The following is a 21,206-nucleotide window of genomic DNA, read 5'->3' as shown; positions in this document are numbered from 1 at the left end:
CCACGAGCTTTCCCAGATGTCCTGGAAAGAGCCCTAGACTCCCAGCCCAGAGCCTGCCCCCTGACCTCCCAGCCTCTCTTCAACCTTCCCATTGAAAATAAGGCCGCCTTCATCTAGGTCACAAAGCCATAAGCCATGAGAAATAATATATATTATGTGTTCCCTTTTTGAAAGCTCTTTTAAGCGTGTAAAGCATAAAATTGCTTTTTTCACGTCTGCAATTTGCTTTAAGCTAATCCAGCATGTGTGTTGGGGAGGTGGCGAGGAGCAGGTCATCCATACAGAAAGATGGCCGTGGGTCAGTAACTGCTGGAGCTGGGGATCAGATGCCCGGGGTTCGTTATCCCATTCTATTACCATGTATAGTTGAAATTTCCCCAAGTTAAATACTCACGTCCTTCGATTGTGCTCGAAGGCAGGGGGTTGGGAGGGGCAGAGGGAGAGGGAGACAGAGAATTTTGAGCAGGCACCACATCCAGCATGAAGCCTGACGTGGGGGCTCAATCTCAACCACCCTGAGTCACCACACGTGGACCTTTTCCCCCAGGATCCAAGTAATCCGCCTTCACAGATTGCCACCAGAGCCCTCAGTTCAGTATTCATGTTCTGCTGTGTTCTGGGCACCAGTCATGCCAATAAGAGCCTGGGGCATGTCTCCCAGGAGCCAGCTTCAGCTCTCCGCACTTCACCTGTTTTCTCTCCTTTCATCTCCGTAGCCATCCTGTGAGGCGGGTGCTGCCATCCCCATTGTACAGATGAGGCACAGGGCAGTGGGACCACCTTCCCTAGGTCCTGCAGCTCGGACCTGGTGGGGCTAGAGGTTCAATACGGCTCTGGCTCCAAGGCCTGTGCTCTTCAACCCACTGCTGTGGCCGCTTCTCTTGGGGACCTGGGTCCAGCGGAGGAAAGGAATCCCAATAAAATGTGGGAGCGCAGAAGAGCAGGCAATGCTCTTCACAGACCTTCAAGTTTGACCTTGAAAGGTAAACTGAATTTGGCCAGCCAAGGAGTTCAAGGATGAAGGAGGCAGAAAAGAGGGCCTGAGCAAAAATAGGGATGTGGGAAGGGACACAGGGTATTTGGGGATAGCAAGCCGTCTAATGTCAAGATCAAATACTGCTTGGCTTAAGACCATGGAGGAGAATGGGGCTCCTGGGTGGCTCAGTCCATTAGGTGTCTGCCTTCGGCTGCCGTCGGGATCCCTGGGGTCCTGGGATCGAGTCCCTCATCGGGCTCCCTGCTCATCGGGCGTCTGCTTCTCCCTCTGCCCGTCCCCACTCCTCCCCTCTCCCAGCTCGTGCCTCTTTCTCTCAAATAAAAAAATAAAATCTTAAAAAAAAAAAAAAAAGACCATAGAGAAGAAGACATGGTGGCCACAAACATAGTTTCAAAGGAGGTTGGGTGGGCCCATACTGTGAGAGATCTCTAGTGCTCTGGAAAGGACGGCAGCTTGGGAAACCTTAGCCACACCGGTGACGAACTACAGCCACCATAAGAGGTCGATCAAGAAAGAAAGAAAAAGAAAAGCACCTGGGCGTGTCCACTCTGGAAAGTGTCCAGGCCCAGCGACCGTGGGGGCTGTTGGGGTTAGCGAGGAGCAGCCTGCGGCCGGAGCCATGCGGGGAACGAACGCTCCCTGCCCTACAAGGCCGGGAAGTGATGGGCCTCTGGTCAAAGCTGGGGCGGTCTGTGCGCCAGTGTCTCTCCGCAGTTCCTTTCGCCCGGCCCCGGGCACCGCCTGAGCCTGAGGCCAGACAGCAGGCCTGGGAGCGGCGGGGCGGCTCCAAGCTCGCTGGAAACCACGTGCCTTGCTTGTCCCGCAGCCGGAGGCCCGAGGCACGCGGGAGCTGGCGCCGCCCGGCTCTGGGCGCCGTGTACTCGCCAAGGCTCAGGCAGTGCCGCGTGGTGAGTGCTGTCTCCCCCAGGCCCTCGGTGAGACTGGAATCAGGTTGGAAGAGTCGGTAATGCCACGTCAGCCCTCCGCGTCCCCCGAGACCATGCCCCCGCCACGGCGCCCGGGGCACGCTGAAGCCCCCCCCCCCCCCCGACCCCGCCCCCCCCCCGGGGCGGGGGGGGAAGTTTGGCCCCCCCCCCCCCCCACGGAAGCGGCGCTCACAGGGGACTGGCGCTGGTCCCTCCCTTGCTTCCAGCTGTGCGGCGACAGCAAGCTGGCCTTCCCGCCCTGAGTTAGCACTCCTTCCAGTCTCCCTTGTCTCTCTCGGCCTCAGTGCCCCCCCTTCCCCGCCCCCCAGCACTCCAGCCTTGCTCCTGAGGGTGAAGAACTCCACCCGCCTTCACTTAAGAGGGAGAGCGGGGCGTGTGAGGGAAAAACGTCCATCAAGTGTCTGCAGAGTTTCCGCCGCCTCCGGCCCTGGCGGCATTCGCACTCAAGACGTGGTTCCTGTTGGGTTCGTCTCAGGCTTGCATTTTTTTTTATTACGATTTTATTCTTAAGGATTGTCGGAAATGAGGCTTTGGGGCGAGTCTGCTGGCAATCTTCCCTTGGAGGGGCGTGCGCATCGGTTGGGGCGGCCTCCCGGACTCTCGCCGTGTGCGTGTGCGGCCGAAAGGTGCTGGAGCGAAGCCCAGCGCCGAGCACTTCTGTGCGAGGCCCGCAGCCACGGCTGCCCCTCCCGCGGCGGCCGAACGTGGGCAACCGAGGGGACGCGCGCCACGGCCTCGGAAACGCACGGCAGGCTCCAGGGGGAGTGGGTGACTGGAGGTTCTTGTATCCAGTTTTCCTTTGATCGTTATCATGAGCGTTGACGTCAGGAAGATCCCGCAGCTTTGAGGCATCATCTGACTCCAGGGAAAAAGAAAAGTCAAGAAGCCTGTCAGCCCTCCGCAGCCGTCGGGCTCCTCGCTGGCCATCCCCGCGGCACCAGCTGCCCCAGAGGACCCCCGTCCAGCAAGGGGCCGTGCCACCTCGGGCGGCTGTCCCCCGGCCACAGCGGCTCCTTGCCCTGCACAGCGTCTGTGGGGCCCGCAGGGCCGTGGGGGACGGGATGCTTATCCCGCCGACTGCGCGGAGAACAGAAGCAACGTAGGGCTTGGCGCGTGCGAGCCCTGGCCCAGAAGATGAAGGAGGACCCAGGTTCTCCTCTTCTCTTCACTGCTTATTAGGTGTGTGGCCTTGGAGAATTCACTTGGTCCCTTTGACCTTCAGTTTTCTCATTTTTAAAATAGAAATAAGAGTGCCCAGGGGCGCCTGGCTGGCTCAGTCGGTTGAGCGTCCGACTCTTGGTTTCGGCTCAGGTCATGATCTCAGGGTCGCGGGATCGGCCCCGTGTTAGGCTCCAAGTTCATTGGGGAGTCTGAGATTCTCTCTTTCCCTCTCCCTCTGACCCTCCCCCCACTCTCTCTCTGTCAAATAAATAAAATCTTCTTTAAAAAAAGATTTTATTTATTTATTTGACAGAGAGAGACAGAGCGAGAGAGGGAACACAAGCAGGGGGAGTAGGAGAGGGAGAAGCAGGCTTCCCGCTGAGCAGGGAGCCGGATGTGGGGCTCGATCCCAGGACCCTGGGATCATGACCTGAGCCGAAGGCAGACGCCCAACTGACTGAGCCACCCAGGTGCCCCTCAAATAAATAAGTCTTTAAAAAATAAAAATAAAGAAATAAAGTGCCCCCTTCACAGGTGTACAGTGCAGTTAGGTGAGCTAATGCATGGGAAGGCACACGGGAGCCCCAGCAGCTGTTTGTTGCATTAATCAGCTCAGGTGAGCCATCCTTTGCCTGGGAAACCCTTGCTGGGTCTCACCCACCATCCGCAGGGTAGAATTATCCCCATGGCCTATGAGTAAATCCACACGCTGTTTTGCCTAAAGACTTGCCAAGGGGACCATCACCTGCCTAAAAGGTCATCCCACTCTGGCCGGGGCCTGTAAGGGCTATTTCCCCCTGTCTGAAATCCTACAGATGGGAAAGCTGAGGCCCGGAATGGGGAGTCTCATGTAGGGGAATTGCCACCCACCTCTTCCTTCCGCCCCCGTCCCAGGCTCCCTGCCGCCAGGCATGAACTCGGGAGAGCACACGGGACAGCTCTGGGCCTGCCTTCTGGGAGCCCGCTCCGGGCTGAGGCTGCGGTGCCCTCCCCCAGGGGAATCCGATGCCAACAATCATATTGCTTCTGCTTTAGGAGGAAAAAACTCCAGATGCCAATGTGCCTGCCTCATCAGCTGGGGCCGTGTTATCCTCCTGCAGGGATGGGCTCCTGAATGCGAGCTTTGTCTGGCCTGCCTGTTAGTCACTGTGACAAAAGAGACCCAGGGAGACTGGAGCCCGACGTGGGATTCTTTGGCCAGAACGTCAGGTCGTGGAGGCCAGGCCGCAGCGTGCAAGCAAAGCCCGGTTCCAGGACCTCTGAGCTCTCCTGCACGCGCTGGGCCCAGCAGAAGGCCCCCGAGGCGTCCCGACTCAACCCCACCCGTGAGCACACACTTTGACCTCCCTCCCTTCCCACCGGGGCCCCATGGCCTCCTCACCTCCCCATCCCCTCTGCCCGGAAGGCCCCTGAGGGCAGGAAGCGTGGCTGCCTCCCTCCTGGGTCCCCTGCAGGCCCCCAGCACACACTCTAGGGCTTACCAAGTGCTTCCAGTGGGTGTGCTCCCTTGTCGGCTTCCCTGGAGCTCTGTATCCTGGGATTCTCTCTTCCACAGCTGGCCCGGGGCTAGCCCATGTCACTGGAAACGTATCAGTCCCTGAAATATTCACACAGACATCTGTCAGGAGCCCAGCTTCCCCCGTGGGCAGGACGGGTCACAACAAGCCCGTGCCAGAGCTACTTGATGTCATGGGGAGTCCCAGCTTGCTGCCTCCTCCATTTCAGACCAGGCCGCAGAGCAGCAGGGTCCCCGCGATTGCAACTCGGGGACACACAGCTGGGAGGGCAGCAGCTGGGGTTTGACCCTCCCTGGAGCCTCGGGATCCTGTTTGAGGGGCTTACTTCTCTATTCCGCCTGTGCTGACCTCTTCACGGGCTTCCCTGTGCGGTAAGGGCCGGTAGGAGCTCTTCACAGGAAAATCTTCATGCCGAAGGGCTCAGTTGATGTCTTGGGAGCTTGCCAGTCTTTCTAAAGTTTCCTCCTGTCCCTGTGAGTGTGTGCATACATACAGCCGTACACCCGAACTCTGTGTGATACACACACATTCACACTCACACACACACGCGCACGCGTGCGCAGGCTTTGGCCAAGTGTGAGGGTCTCCATGTTATGAAGGGAATAAGTAAACAAACTCAACATTTCTGTTTCCCTCTGAGGCTTGCAAAAAAGGTGTTAAGAGCACAAGATTTAAATCATAAACTTTATTAAAAGCCAAACAGCCCAGTGTGTGACTCTTGCCAACTCGGACAGAGTCTTTGGGGTAAAGCTGCACTGAGCTAATCCAGAAGGAATCAAGTGGAGGAAGACAGCAGCGGGGAGGGAGCCGAGGCATCCACCCTATGGAAGGTGGAGTGGGGGCAGCCGCGCTTGGATTCAGCCGCCCACCCCGGCTGGGCCAGGAGGATGGGGCAGGAGCCCAGGTAAGGCCTTCAAAGTATTGAATCGTGTTTTCTAACTTTCCTCCTTCTATTCCCGTAACAAATGGAGCCTCTTTATACCTGAAGGACTCCTGGCAAGGCAGGGGAGCAGGTACTCCAGCCAGTCTCAGAACTGGCCAAAGTGGCTGGGTGAGTAGCGTTTGAGCGACGAGCAGGAGAGGAACGCCCCAGCTGCTCCCCGACCGGGCTCGTCCCCACCCGACCTGAGGCAGCTTTCCTCCTCCAAAGATGAGTTGCCTCTTTACCGGGGGCAGGGACTGTGGCCGCAAGACACAGAAAGAGGAATGAGACCACGGCTTGCGAGGAGTTCGAAATCCAGTTAGGGAATCAGGACAAAGACACGAATCAACAGTAAGCACTGTGGTTCAGGACAGGATCAGAGCGGAGGGGGCCAAGCGGAGGAACTTTCCCGGGGCAGACGGAACCACTCTGACCTCCGGCCCAAATTTGGCTCCAAGATGTCTTCCCAAAATGGCTCTGCCAGACTCAAGCTCTTCACTAACCCTCAGCCCGGCTCCTGTTCCCCATCTGTCTCACCTCCTGAGGACACTTCGGCACCACTAGAGTCGCTCGGGATGTTGTGTCATTGAACTTGAAGAGTCTCATCTCCGCTCTCTGACCCAAGCTGGCCCAGGACGAGAGCCCGTCTCTGCAGAGCCCTGTGGCCCCTGGGATAGCAGCCATCCTATTCCACACAAGACAGAAGCCCTCCACCCCTGAGCTGGCCCCAGGGGGCTCCCGGCCCTGAGGGGGGCCAGTGAGGACCCACAGACAACAATGAGGCCAGGAGGAAGGGAGGCAGCCTCGGTTAACGGACACGGGACCCTGCTGGTCTTTTTCCAACCAGTTAGACTTCACGGGCTGTATGGCTTCAGGAGACCCACCTGTCTTAACAAAGTATTGGTTTTATCATAAGGTGTTAAACATCATCGGGTGCCTGGCTGGCTCAGCTGATAGAGCACAAGACTCTTGATGGGGTCGTGAGTTTGAGCCCACGCTGGGTAAGAGGTTAGTATAATAATAAAATAAAATGCATTTTTTTTTAAATCATCAGCACAGCTTGGGACTGGCCACAGCATTCTTCCAAATCTCCTCCGTGTAATCTCCTGGGAGTACCGAGGGCCTTTGCCCAGAATCTCTGCAACCTTCAAAGATCTGGAGCGTGGGGGCGGGTCTGGCAGGACTTATCTAATCCCCTTGGAACAATTTCCCATATACGTGTGTTTGTAGGTGTCTCTGTAAATAGCAATTAAATATTCTTGCCTGGATATCTGTGTCTGCAAACCAGGGCTTCTATTAAATGTAATTACTTCCTCCTGGAGTTCTTTGAATTCTCCCTCCTGAGAGAGAGAGAGAGAGAGGAAGAGCGGAGAGGTGTGTGCTTCGAGCCTCGCCTGAGAAGTGAGGGCCTGGAGGTGGCTCACGCAGGCTGTGTGGCTGGTCACACTTGCCCTTGACAGCCAGGAGACGCCCAGGATCCAAGAAGACCCGGGCCTGCCGTCCCTCCACCTCCTCGCCCACACCTGCCACTAAGCCGCCCCAGGGGGACAGCTTCTCCTCCCCAAACCTGCCCAGGCTTTCCCAGCAGCTGTTCTTTCTTTCTCTTCCATTTTCTCCCTTTGCCTAAAAAGATCCCACCACAAAAATAAAAAACAAAACAAGTCTTCTTCTCTTCCTCCATATGTAGCCACCGGATCAAGAAACCACAGGGGCTGGAAAATGCACTGGTCTACGAGGCCGGAGGTCACTCTATGCAGATGCGGGCCGCGGATGGGTTCAAGTTCTGCTCCGTTCCCAGCAAGCGTGGGAAGGAATGTGTCCTGCGTCTCCGGGACACACACGATCCCAGCTGCCGGCGGGGCCAGGTTGGTGGAGAAACTCCATCATTTATGTCCCCTGCCTCTCCCCAGCTTTTCCTGGGATGCCTTTTGAGGTTTGCTATATGTGTTTGTTTCCAGGTTTGCGTCAGTCACTGTTGACTGTGGGTAACTTTCGTTACCAGGGCAAACCTGGGCCCGGCCAGCTCCCCACAGTGCCTCCGAGGCCTCCCACCCCAGCGGCCGCCGGGTCACCCCCGCCTCGGCCTCCCCCGCCTCGGCCTCCCCTTCACGCACACTGCTCTCCGTCCACACCACCCACCCCTGGGTTCGCCGTTATTTTCACAGTGGCCCTCTGTGAATTTTAAAAATGAGCATTAGAAGAGTTATTTATACGAATACCTCCACAGGAGGTTATTTATATGAGAACATACAGTATCCTTGATCATCCAGCTGCTGAGTTGGAGGGACGGAAAGAACCCTTTATTAAGTGCTTCTGATGAGTCAGACCCCGAGCCAGCCCTCTCCTGTGTGGCTGGGATCACCGTCCACGTTTTAGACAGATGTGGAACGCGAATACAGCGCACATCTGTTTTGTCATCCGTATATCCTTGTGCTTAGAAGGGTGGCTGGAGCTTTCTAGGCGATCAGTAAAAACGTGTTCCATAAATGAATGGAAAGGAAGCAGAGGTTCAGCGCGGGATGCCGCTGACATGGAGTCCCGCAGCCTGGCCATGACCAGATGGATGGCGCCAGAGGCCTGCCTGGCCCTCAGCCCGGGCTCTTTCCCTCCCCCTCCCACGGGTCTCCCTCATCTTCTCTGGATGTAGCCCCCGGGCTCTCGCAAAGGCTGGTGTGTGACCCAAACAGCACGGTGTTTCCTCAAAAAATTAAACAGAGAACTACCGTATGATCCCGCAACCCCTCTTCTGGGCGTAGAATGGAGGGCGGGGTCTCAAAGAGACGTGCGTACATTTGTGTTCGTAGCCGCATTATGCACAACAGCCGAAAGGTGGAAGCAACACAAGTGGCCGACAGGGGATGAACGCATAAAACAAAATAGCCATCAGTGGAGTATTACTCTGCTTTAGAAAGGAAGAAGCTCTGACACAGACCACACAGGGCTGGACCTGGAGACATTACACTAAGTGCTTAAGGCAGGTGCAAAAGGACGAATACGGTGGGATTCCTCTTATAGGAGGGGCCAAGAGCAGGCAATTCATAGGGACAGAAAGCCGATTAGAGGGCAACACGGGCTGGAGGAAGGGGGCAGATCCGTGTTTAATGGCAGAGTTACCATTTGGGAAGACAAACCGTGCTCCGGAGAGGGATGGCGAAGGTAGTGCAACGTGGATGTGCCTCATGCTGCCGAACTGTACACGTACAGATGGTCCAAATGGTCATTTTTATGTGATCTAAATGGTATCCCAATAAAAAGTTAATTAAAAGTAATAGATACGAACAGAAAGTAGAATAGAGTTTTTCTTGAGAACAATGAAAAAGTTCTATGTGTGGACGGTGGGGATGGTTAGCTAGCATTGTGAAACTCCATCCCACCGCACTCTATACCTACGAATGGTTAAAATTATAAATTCTCTGTTATGGGGGCGCCTGGGTGGCTCAGTTGGTTGGGCGTCTGCCTTCGGCTCAGGTCACGATCGAGTCTCAGTCGCATCGGGCTCCCTGCTCAGCGGGGGGTCTGCTTCTCCCTCTGCCTGCCTGTGCTTGTCTCTCTCTCTCAAATAAATAAATAAAATCTTTTTTAAAAAAAATAAAATATACCTGAGGGCTTCTTCCATTTTCTAAATGGGGAATAGGGCACAAAGAGGTTGAGTAAACTACCTTTTATTAGATTTGTTCGGTTTAGAGCAGAATGCTCCTGAGGAATTCACTTTATATTAAAGAAAGGCTGCTTTTGATTAAGGGCGTCATAAGAGGGCAGCGGGGGTCCCCCTAACTTCCCTCTTACGGCGGCACCCCTCTCACTCTCTAAAGCAGCCGGTTCCATTTTTGAACAGATTTTTATGTTAGAAAACTCTTCCTTATAGGCTCATAGATAATGAGAGCTAGAAAGGATCTTAGAAATAATCCTGTCCACTCTTCATTTTCAACAGAAGGGGATCTAGAAATATTAAGCAACGTGGTCAAGATCCCACTTTTGGCAGCACCCAGACCCCCCTGCTCTTGAGCCTCAGGCTCCCTCCAGCATGGCACGTAAGACCTCTGAGTTGGGATGACCCAGCCCTAGCTATCGGACACCGGCTAGAATCTTCCTCCTACAGCCTGTTCTTCCTCCTGCTGCAGCCCCAGCAACATGCTCCCCTGCTCAGTCAGGGAGCCTCCCTGGCCAGCGGCAATGAAGAGCATGCCTTCCCCAAAGTTAACCCAAGAGCTAGTCAACTAGAGGCGAGGCACGGGCTGGGCCTGGATACCCATCCCTCAGTCCTTTCTACCTCAACAAGAATAAATCTGTTCCACCAGAAATAGCAGAGATCAATATTATTTGCTGCAACTAGAAATGGATACCCCGCTGGGACCGCCTATGAAAAGTGCTTCTCGCGTTTATTTAACAAGCTGATGTTATCTCGTGGAAACAGCAGAACACCGTGTGCTGCTTGCAAACTATAATGTTCACTTAGATTCCAAAATTGCCAGCAACTACGAAGTGTAGATGTGAGCCTTTGGGGATTACATGGGGAGTCACCCATTCCCCACTTTGGAGCCAGAAACTATATATCTGCTGCCTAGGTTTGCCCCAAATTCAATCACTGTGTCTGACAAAAATGTGAATATATTCAGCTTCATACACGGCCTCTTGAAATGGCTTGAGGAAATGAAGCCCAAATAACTCTGAAATAACTTAAAAAATAACTTTTCAACCTTATAAAAGTATAGGGAGTAGACTTTCATATGAGTTCTCGTGGTAGCCAAGAAACAAGAAAACTGAAAAAATTTATGCTTTTAAACTTTAACTTCATGTGTGAAGAGAATATCCCGTATTTTCCCTGATATTTTGGTGACAGTGTGGGAGGACTGGCTGAGCTGAAGGACAGGCACACACAGCCACAACACTGGTCTACACCGCCTTATGCTCCCTCCTGCCCCAATAGACAGTCCTATCAAAAAGAAAATGAGTCTAATTTGCAGTGATTTTTAATGACTCCAAATTGAGTCCTAATATGTAATAATTTCTTTTCAAAGTGTCCAGAAACAATTTAATAATTTTCTCTAAATTTTTGCTGGAGACTAACATTAATCATTAAGTGTGTGTGTGTGTGTGTGTGTGTGTGTGTGTGTGTGTGTTTGAATCCCTAGAGCAGAGAGTGCAAAACTGTTTTTTTAAGTTTATTTATTTATATTCTCGGGGCGCCTGGGTGGCCCCATCAGCTAAGCGTCTGTCTTCAGCTCAGGTCATGATTCCGGGGTCCTGGGATTGAGCCCCACGTCGGGCTCCCTGCTCAGCGGGGAGCCTGCTTCTCCCTCTCCCTCTGCCTGCCACTCCTGCTCTCTCTCCCAGTTGCACTCGCTCTCTCTCAGTCACGCTCTCTCTCTTTCAAATAAATAAATTAAATCTTTAAAAAAATGTTTTTAAAGTCTATTTATTTATAGTCTTTACACCCAACATGGGGCTCCAACTCACAACCCTGAGATCAAGAGTCACACGCTCCACCGACGGAGCCAGCCAGGTGCTCCAGCAAACGTTTTCTGTAAGGAGCACGAGGGTAAATATGTTCATCAGTGCTGGCTTCCTGGGCAGGCACACAGAACCCTGATTAGAGAGGCCACCATACTTGTTTTAATGCTCTATTGTTGCCGTCATGGAATTTTTACTATTCTTTTGTAACAAGGGGCCCCACATGTTCATTTTGTACTGCAAATTTTGTAGCCAGTCTTGCTCACAGGCCCATACAGTGTCTAATACAACAGTTCAGCCATGCTGCAGCCATAGGCAATAGGGAAACAAATGCATGTGTTCCAATAAAACTTTATTTGTAGACACTGAAATTGGAATTTCATAGAATTTTCACATGTCACAAAATATCGGTCCTCAAAAATACTCTTCTCCAACCATTTAAATATGTAAAAGCCATCTTAGCTTGCTGTGCAAAAGTAGGTTGTCGTCTGGATTCCGCCCCTGGTGTAGTTGGCTGACCCCTAGTCTAGAGAAAAATCTGGGGAGACCATAATTTTCCTCTTGTTTAAATTCTGGATGTTGGTTCAGATTCCTGGGAATTTACACAGGCCATGCTAGTGTGCCGCCATATTGGGGACAGGAATGGGATGTTATCAGTTAAGAGCAATGCGTGTCTGCACCATGGTGGAGAGGAGCAAAATGGACCTTTTGGGAACACCTTCCCACCTATTCCCTCTGACACCCTGGATCTGGCCCACCCAATGAAAGTAGAAATGGAGATTCAGCCACCGCTCCCTTCCCCTCCTCCCCCTACAAAGACACTGAGTTGTGATGTCAGCTCATCTTCCTCTGCCGGACCAGAGAACAGGAGGGACACTAGAGACCTCGGTGTCGACATATGTGCTGAATCCTTCCCGAAGCCTCTTACCTATGTGTTTCTCTGGGGAGCAATGGCGGATGGCCGAGCCCCAGTCTGACCCCAGAGCATCAAGGCTCAGGAACACCCAGAACTTCCCTCTCAAAGACACCCCTGAGCAGATGCCCACTACCACTCACTGGCTCAAGAGCCCTCCGAGAAGCACATGGAGACAGAAAGGGGAGGCGGCCTTTCCCACTCAAGTGCCTTTGACACAAGCTCCGTCTCCAGGCATCTGAGTTTCACAAACACCCTCCTCCCACTGGCTGTCTCCCTCAGAGCCTCGGCCCTGACTGATGTTATGAAAGGCGATGAGATCAGGCCCAGTCAGCAACAGCCCAGCCCTTTCCCCAGCCACTAATTCTTCTTCAGTTACACTTTCTATAGCTCCCTCCTAATGTGCTCATCCCGAGAGATGGATGACTGCAGCTAAGTGCTGGTGTCTGAGTTCATTCCAGACTCACGTCTTGAAACTGAAGGAGCCAAGTCGGCCCCCTAAGGAAGGTTATAATTGCTAAAGGAAATAATCATGAGGCGAGGGGTGGGGGATGGGTTATGGTGAAGACATTGGACATCTGAGACTTTTGCAACTTGGGCTTCTCCAGGAAAGAAGAGAAGAAGCAAGAATTAGAACGTCATTGGTGGCTGGACCTCAAGCCACCAGCACCCTCAGCAGTGACTGTGTCTGAGGCAGGATCATCCAAATAGCTGACCGGAGGCGAAGGTGGATATCCAGCTGTGGGTGTGAGAATAAGCTCTCATGATTAGTGGCTATTTTAAAATCAGTTAACGAATTGGGCAAAGGGCTACTGAGAATACAAAGTGGGCTAAGCTAAGGAACTTGCCATCTTGTTAGAAAGGCAAAACGAAGATGTAAGTAGACATTTAATGTCAATACAAGGCCATATGTGATAAGTTCATAATTCACTTATTCAGGAGGCCTCTGCTGAGTGCCTACTGTGTGCTAGGCAGAGACCTGCGTTCTTGAGTGTGGGGGTAGGCAGAGTGGGCTTCACGGACAGTGAAGACCGTGAAGATGGATAGAATCTAGATGGCCTAAGAACAATGTAAGGATCTCTGCAAGTAATGATGTGTGCAAGTCAGTCTGGGGCCATAAAATATTTCATTTGGAGGAGACAGTTCATGCGAAGCACTGGACATTGTTTTTTTAAAGTAGGCTCCGCGCCCAGCGTGGAGCCCAACATGGGGCTCAAACTCATGACCCTGAGATCGAAACCTGAGCTGAGATCGAAACCTGAGCTGAGATCAAAAGTCAGACGCTTAACTGACTGAGCCACCCAGGCACCCCAACACTGGACATTTCTGAAGGAGGCAGTTGGTCGGGGCCTCGAGTGCCCAAGTACCAAACCGAGGATTGGCTCTAGACTTATACACAGGAGAGTCACAGGAGAGCAAAGTGGTGTTAAAGGACATAAGCTTTCAGAAGGCAAGGATTCGTTCTGATTAGCTTATGTGGATGCCATCAAACAGGATAACCTGAGGAGTGAGCCATTCAATTAACAAGGATTAAAATAAGTGCACACAGGGCTCATTTCTGAGTGCTGGTAATTTGGGCAGGCAAAGCCAAAACTTGACCATGCCATCCTCCTCGTGCACTCAACCTCAAAAACTCATGTGCACTTCAACTCCCTAAAGGAGGACAGGCTTTAAGATCAGGCAGACTTGGTTTGAAACACAATTCCACCACTTCAGGCCTTGGTCTCCTTGTCTATAAAATGAGATAATAGTACATACTTCAAACTGCTATGAGGACGTCAAATGATGGAGAATGCCTGGCTCAGGTCCGGGCAAAAGATAAATGTTCCATAACGCTCACTTCCCTTGTCTTCCTTGTCTCTTGAAGCGCTGAGCACATTTCTTCCAGTCTTTTTTTTTTTTTTAGTGATTATAGATTCACAGGAAGTTACAAAAGTAGTACAGAGAGGTCCCCTGTGTGCCCTTCATCTAGTTTCTGCCAATGGCCACATCTTACCTAACAATATCAAAACCAGGAAACTGACATGGTATAAGCTACAGACATTCAGAGTTCACCAGGTTGCTCATTTGCATGTGTGTGTTTCTATGCAACATTATCACATGTAGATTCTTGTCAGTCAGGATACAGAATTGTTCCATCGCCGCTCCCTTACGCTATCTAAATACTCCCTCCTCCTGCCCACCTCGTCCTTAACCCCCGACACCACTAACACATGCCCATTTTTATAATTTTGTCAGTTTGAGACTTTTATATCAACGGAGTCGTACTTAGGTAACATTTTGAGTTTGTCTTTTCTCGGCATAATGCCTCCGAGATCCATCCAAATTGTTGCATGTGTCAGTAGTGGGTTCCTTTTCATTGCTGAGTAGTATTCTGTGGCATGGGTAAACAGTCACCTCTTGCAGGATATCTGGACTGTTGCCAAGTTGGGGTTATTACCAATAGACCTGCTGTGAACTTTCACAGTGCTTGTGTGAGCATCTGTTCTCGTTTCTCTGGGATAAATGCCCAGGTGCCCAATTACTGCATTGTATGGTCAGTGTACGCTTAGTTGTTTTTTTTTTTTTAAGAAACTGCCAACACATTTTCCAGAGCATCTGTACCATTTTATATATTCACTGGCAATGTATGAGAAATCCAGTTTCTCCATATTCTGCCAGCATTTGATGTTGTGACTTATTTGTATTTTAGCTATTCATTAATACATGTGTAGTGATAGCTCACGGTGGCTTTAATTTGCATTTCCCTAATAGTTCATGAGAAACACGTTGATTTTGTATAAAGTGTGAGATTTAGGTTGAGGTTCATATTTTTTAATCTACGGATGTCCAATAGCCCCAGCACTGACTGTTTGTTGAAAGGCTAGTCTTCCTCCACTGGATTGCTGTTGTATCTTTACCAAAAGTCAGTTGGGCACATTTGCGTGGGTCTCTGGGTTTCTGAGTTCTCTAATCTGTTCCATTGATCTGTCTGTCCTTCCACAGAGACCATATTGCCTCGATTGCTCTAACTACGTAGTAAGTTTTCACATCAAGTAGAGCAATTCCTCCCATTTTATTCTTCTAAACGGAGTTGGTTTTAAGACAATATTCAACTAGATTTCATATTAAACAGGAAATTTCAACATAAATTGGGTGATTTGAAAAAAAATTTTAGGAACCTGTTAAAAGGTGTGTTTTTTTTCCACAAAAAATGAGTGAACCCATTCTCCTTTCCTGTTTGTTTTTCTTATTATGGTAAAATATACACAACATAAAATTTCCCATTTTAGCCATTTTTAAGTGTGCAATTCAGTGCCATTAAGTGTATTTACATTGTTATGCACCCATCCATCTCCAAAACTTTTCCATCATCTCCAGCTGAAATTCTGTGCCCATCAAATAATTAAAAACCCGCTCTCTCTCCCCGCAAGCCTCTGGCAACTATAAGTCTACTTTCTGTCTTTATGAGTTTAACTAGATACTTTCTATAAATGGAATTACACAATATTTGTCCTTTTGTGTCTGGCTTATTTCACTTAGCATCATGTCTTCAAATGTCATCCATATTGTAGCACGTGTCAGAATTTCCTTCTTTTTTAAGACTGAATAATGTTCTGGGCCGCCTGGGTGGTTCAATTGGTTAAGTGTCTGACTCTCAGTTTTGGCTCAGGTTACGGTCTCAGAGTCGTGAGATCAAGCCCCGCGTAGGTCTCTGCACTGGGTGGGCATGGAGCCTGCTTAAGATTCTCTCTCTTCCTCTCCCTCTCTCTAAAACAAATAAATAAATCTTTAAAAAAAAAGAAGACTGGATAACGTTCCATTATTTACCCATTCATCAGTCAATGAACATTTATGTTGTTTCCACCTTTTGGCTGTTGTGAATAATGCTGCTATAAACATCCATGTACAAATATGCCTTTTGGGTCCCTGCTTTCAATTCCTTCGGGCATATACCTACAAAGGGCCATCCCCTCTTATGCCAGACTCGGGACTTTGTTCAAACATCTGCTTCCTTCTCTTTTGTCAAGACCCCAGGGACCATCAGCAAGTGGGTCCATTGGGCCACTAGGGGGAGCTCCCCACCCTGGGATTTGGTGGGGTCTTTGCTTGCTTTGCAGCTTGATGGAGGTGAGAAAGGACACCGTGACACCATGATGGAGGAAAGGGCAGCCCTCCCTCACACTCAGAGGCCATTTCTCATGGGTTTGACCCAGTTACAGCCAGAGCAGACTTCGGGGATTCTGTGCCCTGGCGTTCTAAGCACACCCTCAAACATGCTTTATTAAAAAGAACACATCTGTGTCCCCGGGCATGAGAGATTGAGGAATCAAAGAACTGGCCTTTCCTCAATTCTTAGTCTGGGGAAAATTGGTCTCCTGCCTTATTGTGAACTTGAACAGATTGTATATAAAAAGCACTTTATCTTCCACATTTGTCTCCAGCCCCACACTTCCTCTCCCACTACTTAGAGAATTAGGGCCAGAGTGGATCTCCTGCCCCTGAATGACTGCAGGCTGTGCGAATGGAGCGCTACCTCCCGGTTGGTCTGTGGTGGCCTCGGGCAGAGACTTTGACCTAAACAGTGGCAAGGGGCCTCCCCGTTCTCTCTGCCCACAGGCTCTTCCCCAGCGGCTGTGCAGCTGACCCCATGCCTGCTGGCTGCAGGGTCATGGGTAGGGAACTTGACCTCTTGGTTTTCTCATCTGTAAAATGGGATAATAATAGCGCCAACCTCATAGTGTTGTGAGGATTAGATCCCTCAGCGCGCCGTAAGCACTCAGTTAGAACTGGTTATTATGATTGTTGTCCTGCTGTTATTATAATTCTCCTGCATAAGTGAGTCCTGGACGAAGGCAGGTGTCCATCCACATACTTTCTCACACCACAGGTCAATAGAATGTACATGAAAACAAATACCTAGGGCGACTGGGGGGCTCAGTCGTTAGGCGTCTGCCTTCGGCTCAGGTCATGATCCCAGGGTCCTGGGATTGAGCCCTGCATCGGGCTCCCTGCTCAGTGGGGAGTCTCCTTCTCCCTCTGCCCTTCACCCTGTTCATTCTCTCTCTCTCAATTAAATAAATAAAATCTTTAAAAATAAAAATAAAAATAAAAACGAACACCTGTACATACCTGTGCGGTGCGATTGACTCCCTCATTAGTAGTCATGGAAGCTACCCGAGTCCAAAAGATTTTCCCCAGGGACCGAGCTCCGGAATCTATGCTACTGAGACTGTGCTTCTAAGGCTGGGTTCTGCTGGAGAGGGCGGTCCCTCCCCAACCCACTGCGGATCATCAACCCCGCCCCCCCGCCACTGCGCCTGGGCCGCTGGGGTGAAACCAGAGAGGAGGAGGCTACTGGGCCCGGTCCTGGAGAAGACAGACATCTCCTGCTGTTAGAAACAAGGGCCAAGTGGAGTTACTTACACCTCCTTCCTTCTGTCTCTCCCGGCAGCCCTCTGGAGAGCAGGGGTCAGGTGGGAAGTCCCAGAAACAGCCCGGGGTTAAGTGGTCCCCCTTGTTGCTGCAGCCTGAGGGATGAGGAGTTAGCTGACAGGAGGGGATGGCGTCCTGAGGCTGCCCCATCTCATCCTAGGGCTCCAGGAGCCCGGTTGATATCTGTGGGGTCAGCGGCTCCAAACACCTTTTATTGCTACCAGTCAGCCAGCCCCTCCCTGCCCCCACTGAGATCGGAAATCAAGTTGTAGTGAGGTGCTGTGGGTCTCGGCCTGGGGGCTGTGGTGTGAATGGGTGTTGGTGTGCTGCTTGGCAGCATGGATTCTGGAGTCCAGTCCAGAGCAGGGCAGCCCTCCCTCACTAGGTGTTACTCCGTTCCCTCCTCTCGTCTTTGGCCCTCGGAAGACAAGGCTGAGATCACACTCTGTTTCAAACAGGGGTGAGAACTCTGGAGGGGCCCCTCAGGCCCTGGCACCTGCTGGTGAGGAGGACCCAAGGCCCTCTCAGGCGGGGCTCAGTCCCCACGCCATGCCCGCGGGCTCTCCTTTCTTGTGCCGTCTGGGGACCCCCTGTGCCCAAGTGCTGCTGGCTCCAGGCCGCCCTCTCTAACTCCCGGCAGCTCGTAGACGGCTGCTCCCAGAGAAGAAACTCCCCTTCTCTCCCCATCCTGGCCCAACTGCCAACCTGCCTGGTTCATTCCTCCTTCCCACCACATGAAAGGCACACGGGCCTGGCTTGGACTGAAGTCAAAATTTCTGTGTTTGATATTGGGAGCAAATGAGCGTCCTGTGTCTGTCTGGGTCACTGTCGTCGGCCATCATGGCAAGCAGGGCCAGACTGAGGATTCTCTAAGTGCAAAGAGACAAGGTTTTTAAAATACGGGTTGTGACCAGATTTGGTCTGATCTTTTAATTGGTATAAGGAAGGCGTCTTTGAAACACGCACTGAAAACCCTCCCAGGGAGGAAAAGTCCTGAGGACTGTGGATTGCCTGGCATAGGTTTCAATGACCTGGGCCTTCCCTGTCAGTTTCTGGAGACCCTGTCCCTGTAACTTACTGCAAAGCCAGATGGGCATTTAAATTAAGGAAGGCAAGCAAGCAGCTCCTGGCTGCCTGCCACCAGCTTGGGCGGTGGGTAGCCCTGAGCAGAGTGCCTTAGGGAGCGGACAGAGGCGGCAGCTGCCTGGGTGGTAAGACCCAAAGACACCGGGGAGGTTCCCCGTGGACTCCCCCACCTCCTCTGGGGCCCTAAAATAGCTCCTTAGCTCAGAGGCCTCAGTGCCTGAAATTCCGGCACCAGAGAATCATCTGCTGGGGATCTGGTAGCTCTTCTGTTTCCAGAATTTTCTGCTTAAAGCCCACCACAGATGGCAGCCCAAGCATGAGACAGGCAGGTGGGGATACAGGTATGGTTACCAGGCTACAAGAAAGGCAAAAAGGAACTTAAAAGGGGTGGTAGGAGGCCGGGCATGAAATAGGACCACAGCATCCGCATGAGGGTGAGGTTACTAGCCAGCGCTACCCTTCCCCGGCCGGTCACCTCTTGCCCTGTTCTCTCCTTATCTGGTTCCCTCCTTCCTCCTCCTTCCTCCTTGGGCTCGGGGAAAAGCAAGTCAGCTCCTCCAGCACATTACTAAGCCTATAAAACCAGTGGTATTTATCTGTCCGTTCCCCTCTTAGATTCGAAGGTGTTCAAGGCCCGTATCTGAAACTTGGCAGGAAAGGAAGTATTAACTGCAACTGTCAGTCTCTGCTGATCATCGTTCTTGATCTTGGTGTCTTGATGGCGACGCACGAAGTCTCGAGAAAGACTTCTAGGATGGGAGAAATGTCCAAGTCTAATTCACAATGGAGCTGATCGCTGTTTTATAGGAGTCATTTTTATTGATCAACCTACTGAAGAACCTCAAGGATTAATGCAGGACTCTCCCGTTAGTTCGGCAGTAGGACCCAGATGCCTGCACAACTACATAGTGAGAAAACAGACAACAAGGGAGAGAGTTGAGCCAAATGCTTTATTTTTGTTTTTTGAGATTTTATTTATTTGAGAGAGACAGAGAGAGAGAGAGAGAGCACAAGCCGAGGGAGGAGGGCAGAGGGAGAGGGAGAAGCAGACTCCCCGCTGAGCAGGGAGCCTCTCACAGGCTTGATCCCAGACCCTGAGATCATGACCCAAGCTGAAGGCAGATGCCCAACAGACTGAGCCACCCAGCCACCGAGACCAAATGCTTTCAAGTTAACATTCTGAACGTTAACAATCGTCCATTACAATGATACATTTTCCCATGCTGCTTGTGGTACAACCACGTTTCCTCAAGCCAAACACACACTTCACATAGGAAACTGCCTAGCAAAGCATCCCAGCCCGTAGAGTGGAATTCGGGAGTTTATAAATGCTTTTGAGGATAATTATAGGTCAGGAGACAAACTGTCACTTCCCTTGAGATGTTTGGATTACCTGTGGATTTCCTTTATCATCCTTATTAGTACCATTTAGCAAAAGTTAACTCAAACACGGTGGTGATGGCAGCATCTGGAATCCAGTCTCACTCAGGCTGAGCGCACCCCACCTAGGCCTTGCCCAGGCCAACGCAGGAAGGAACCAGGCTGGTGGAAAACCAGGTGGATTAGAGCTCTACCCCACTCCCTTCCCTTCCACCTCCACTGCCGTGTGGCCTGAGACAACTGGACTGGTAATTTCCTGGGGCTCAGGGGTGGCCACAGCCTTCCCCAGCTTTACACCGGCACATTCCAGCAAGTGCCTCTCCACCCCGGGCGGCTGGCTGGGTGCGGGGCCGCTGCGACCCCGTGACTGAGCCTCACACCGGCTCAAGGGCAGAATCATCTGTGGGGCCTTCAGAGTTACAGACTGCGGCCACACACGCGTAGGCGGCCTGACGTGCGGCCTGAGAATCTGTTTCTAACATTCACTCTTTGCCGGGAAATTCTGATAAACCGGCAGTTCAACCCATCAGTGCCCTGGGAAGCCTCCCAGGTAGCTCCCTTAGAGCCAATGACCTTGGGACAGCCTCTGGTCACAGGCATAGGTGTCTCTCCTGCTTGGGGCCCCTGCAGGGCTCCTGGCTGCAAATGCAGCCTGCTTTCTTCCTCCCTAGTGCTCTGGGTACTGCCTTTCCGGGCTTTCCTGGCATCCTAACAGCCTCCAGAGAGGAAGGAAGAAGGGGCCCCTCACGCTCTGGAATGCTACCCCCAGCTGAGTCCCTGGCCCCCCTCCTGGCGGGGAATCACATCTTGCCCCAGCGCTGTCCCATCCCTTTCTAACAGCAGGGGTGTCCCACCCTCCCCACTTTTCTTCCCTCTGCTTTCAAGCGTGTCCAGGGCTCCCTTATTGTGAAAACCGCATCACTTGAACCCACGGCCCCTTGCGGCACTGTCAGGGCCCTCCCCCGCCCTCCTTAGCTAAACTTGCCGGGATTATCTGCACTTATGTGCAAGTTCCCCACCTTGACCCTCACAGCCGCTCTTTCCCAGCTCCCTTCACGAGGTGGCCACCGCATCTCCAGCCACCCCGGCCCTTAGCCCTCCTCCCGCTTCTCTGTTCTGGCTGTCAACCCTGGCCGTCCCCGTTGGCACTCCAAACACAACAGTGCAGTCAAATTCATTGTCTTCCACCCGCGCTTCCGTCTTTGTCAATTTCCCCTCTGACTCAACCATAGATTCCTTTAATTCTGGAAGAAACCTTAGGGATTATTTAGTTTATTTAGATTATTTAGAGACCCATGCTCTTTACAGGTGAGGACACTGAGGTCCAGAAATGTCCAGGGTAAAGGAGCCGCTCGAGGAAGGAAGCGGGGACAGCCCAGGCCTCTACCCTTCGTCCTGACGGATGGCTGCAGCTGCC

The sequence above is a fragment of the Callorhinus ursinus genome, unplaced genomic scaffold (assembly GCF_003265705.2).
Source record: "Callorhinus ursinus isolate GAN/ISIS: 27379988/994484 unplaced genomic scaffold, GSC_fseal_2.0 scaffold74, whole genome shotgun sequence".
NCBI classification, from domain to species: Eukaryota; Metazoa; Chordata; class Mammalia; order Carnivora; family Otariidae; genus Callorhinus; species Callorhinus ursinus.
Note: the sequence above shows the minus strand (reverse complement) of the source record.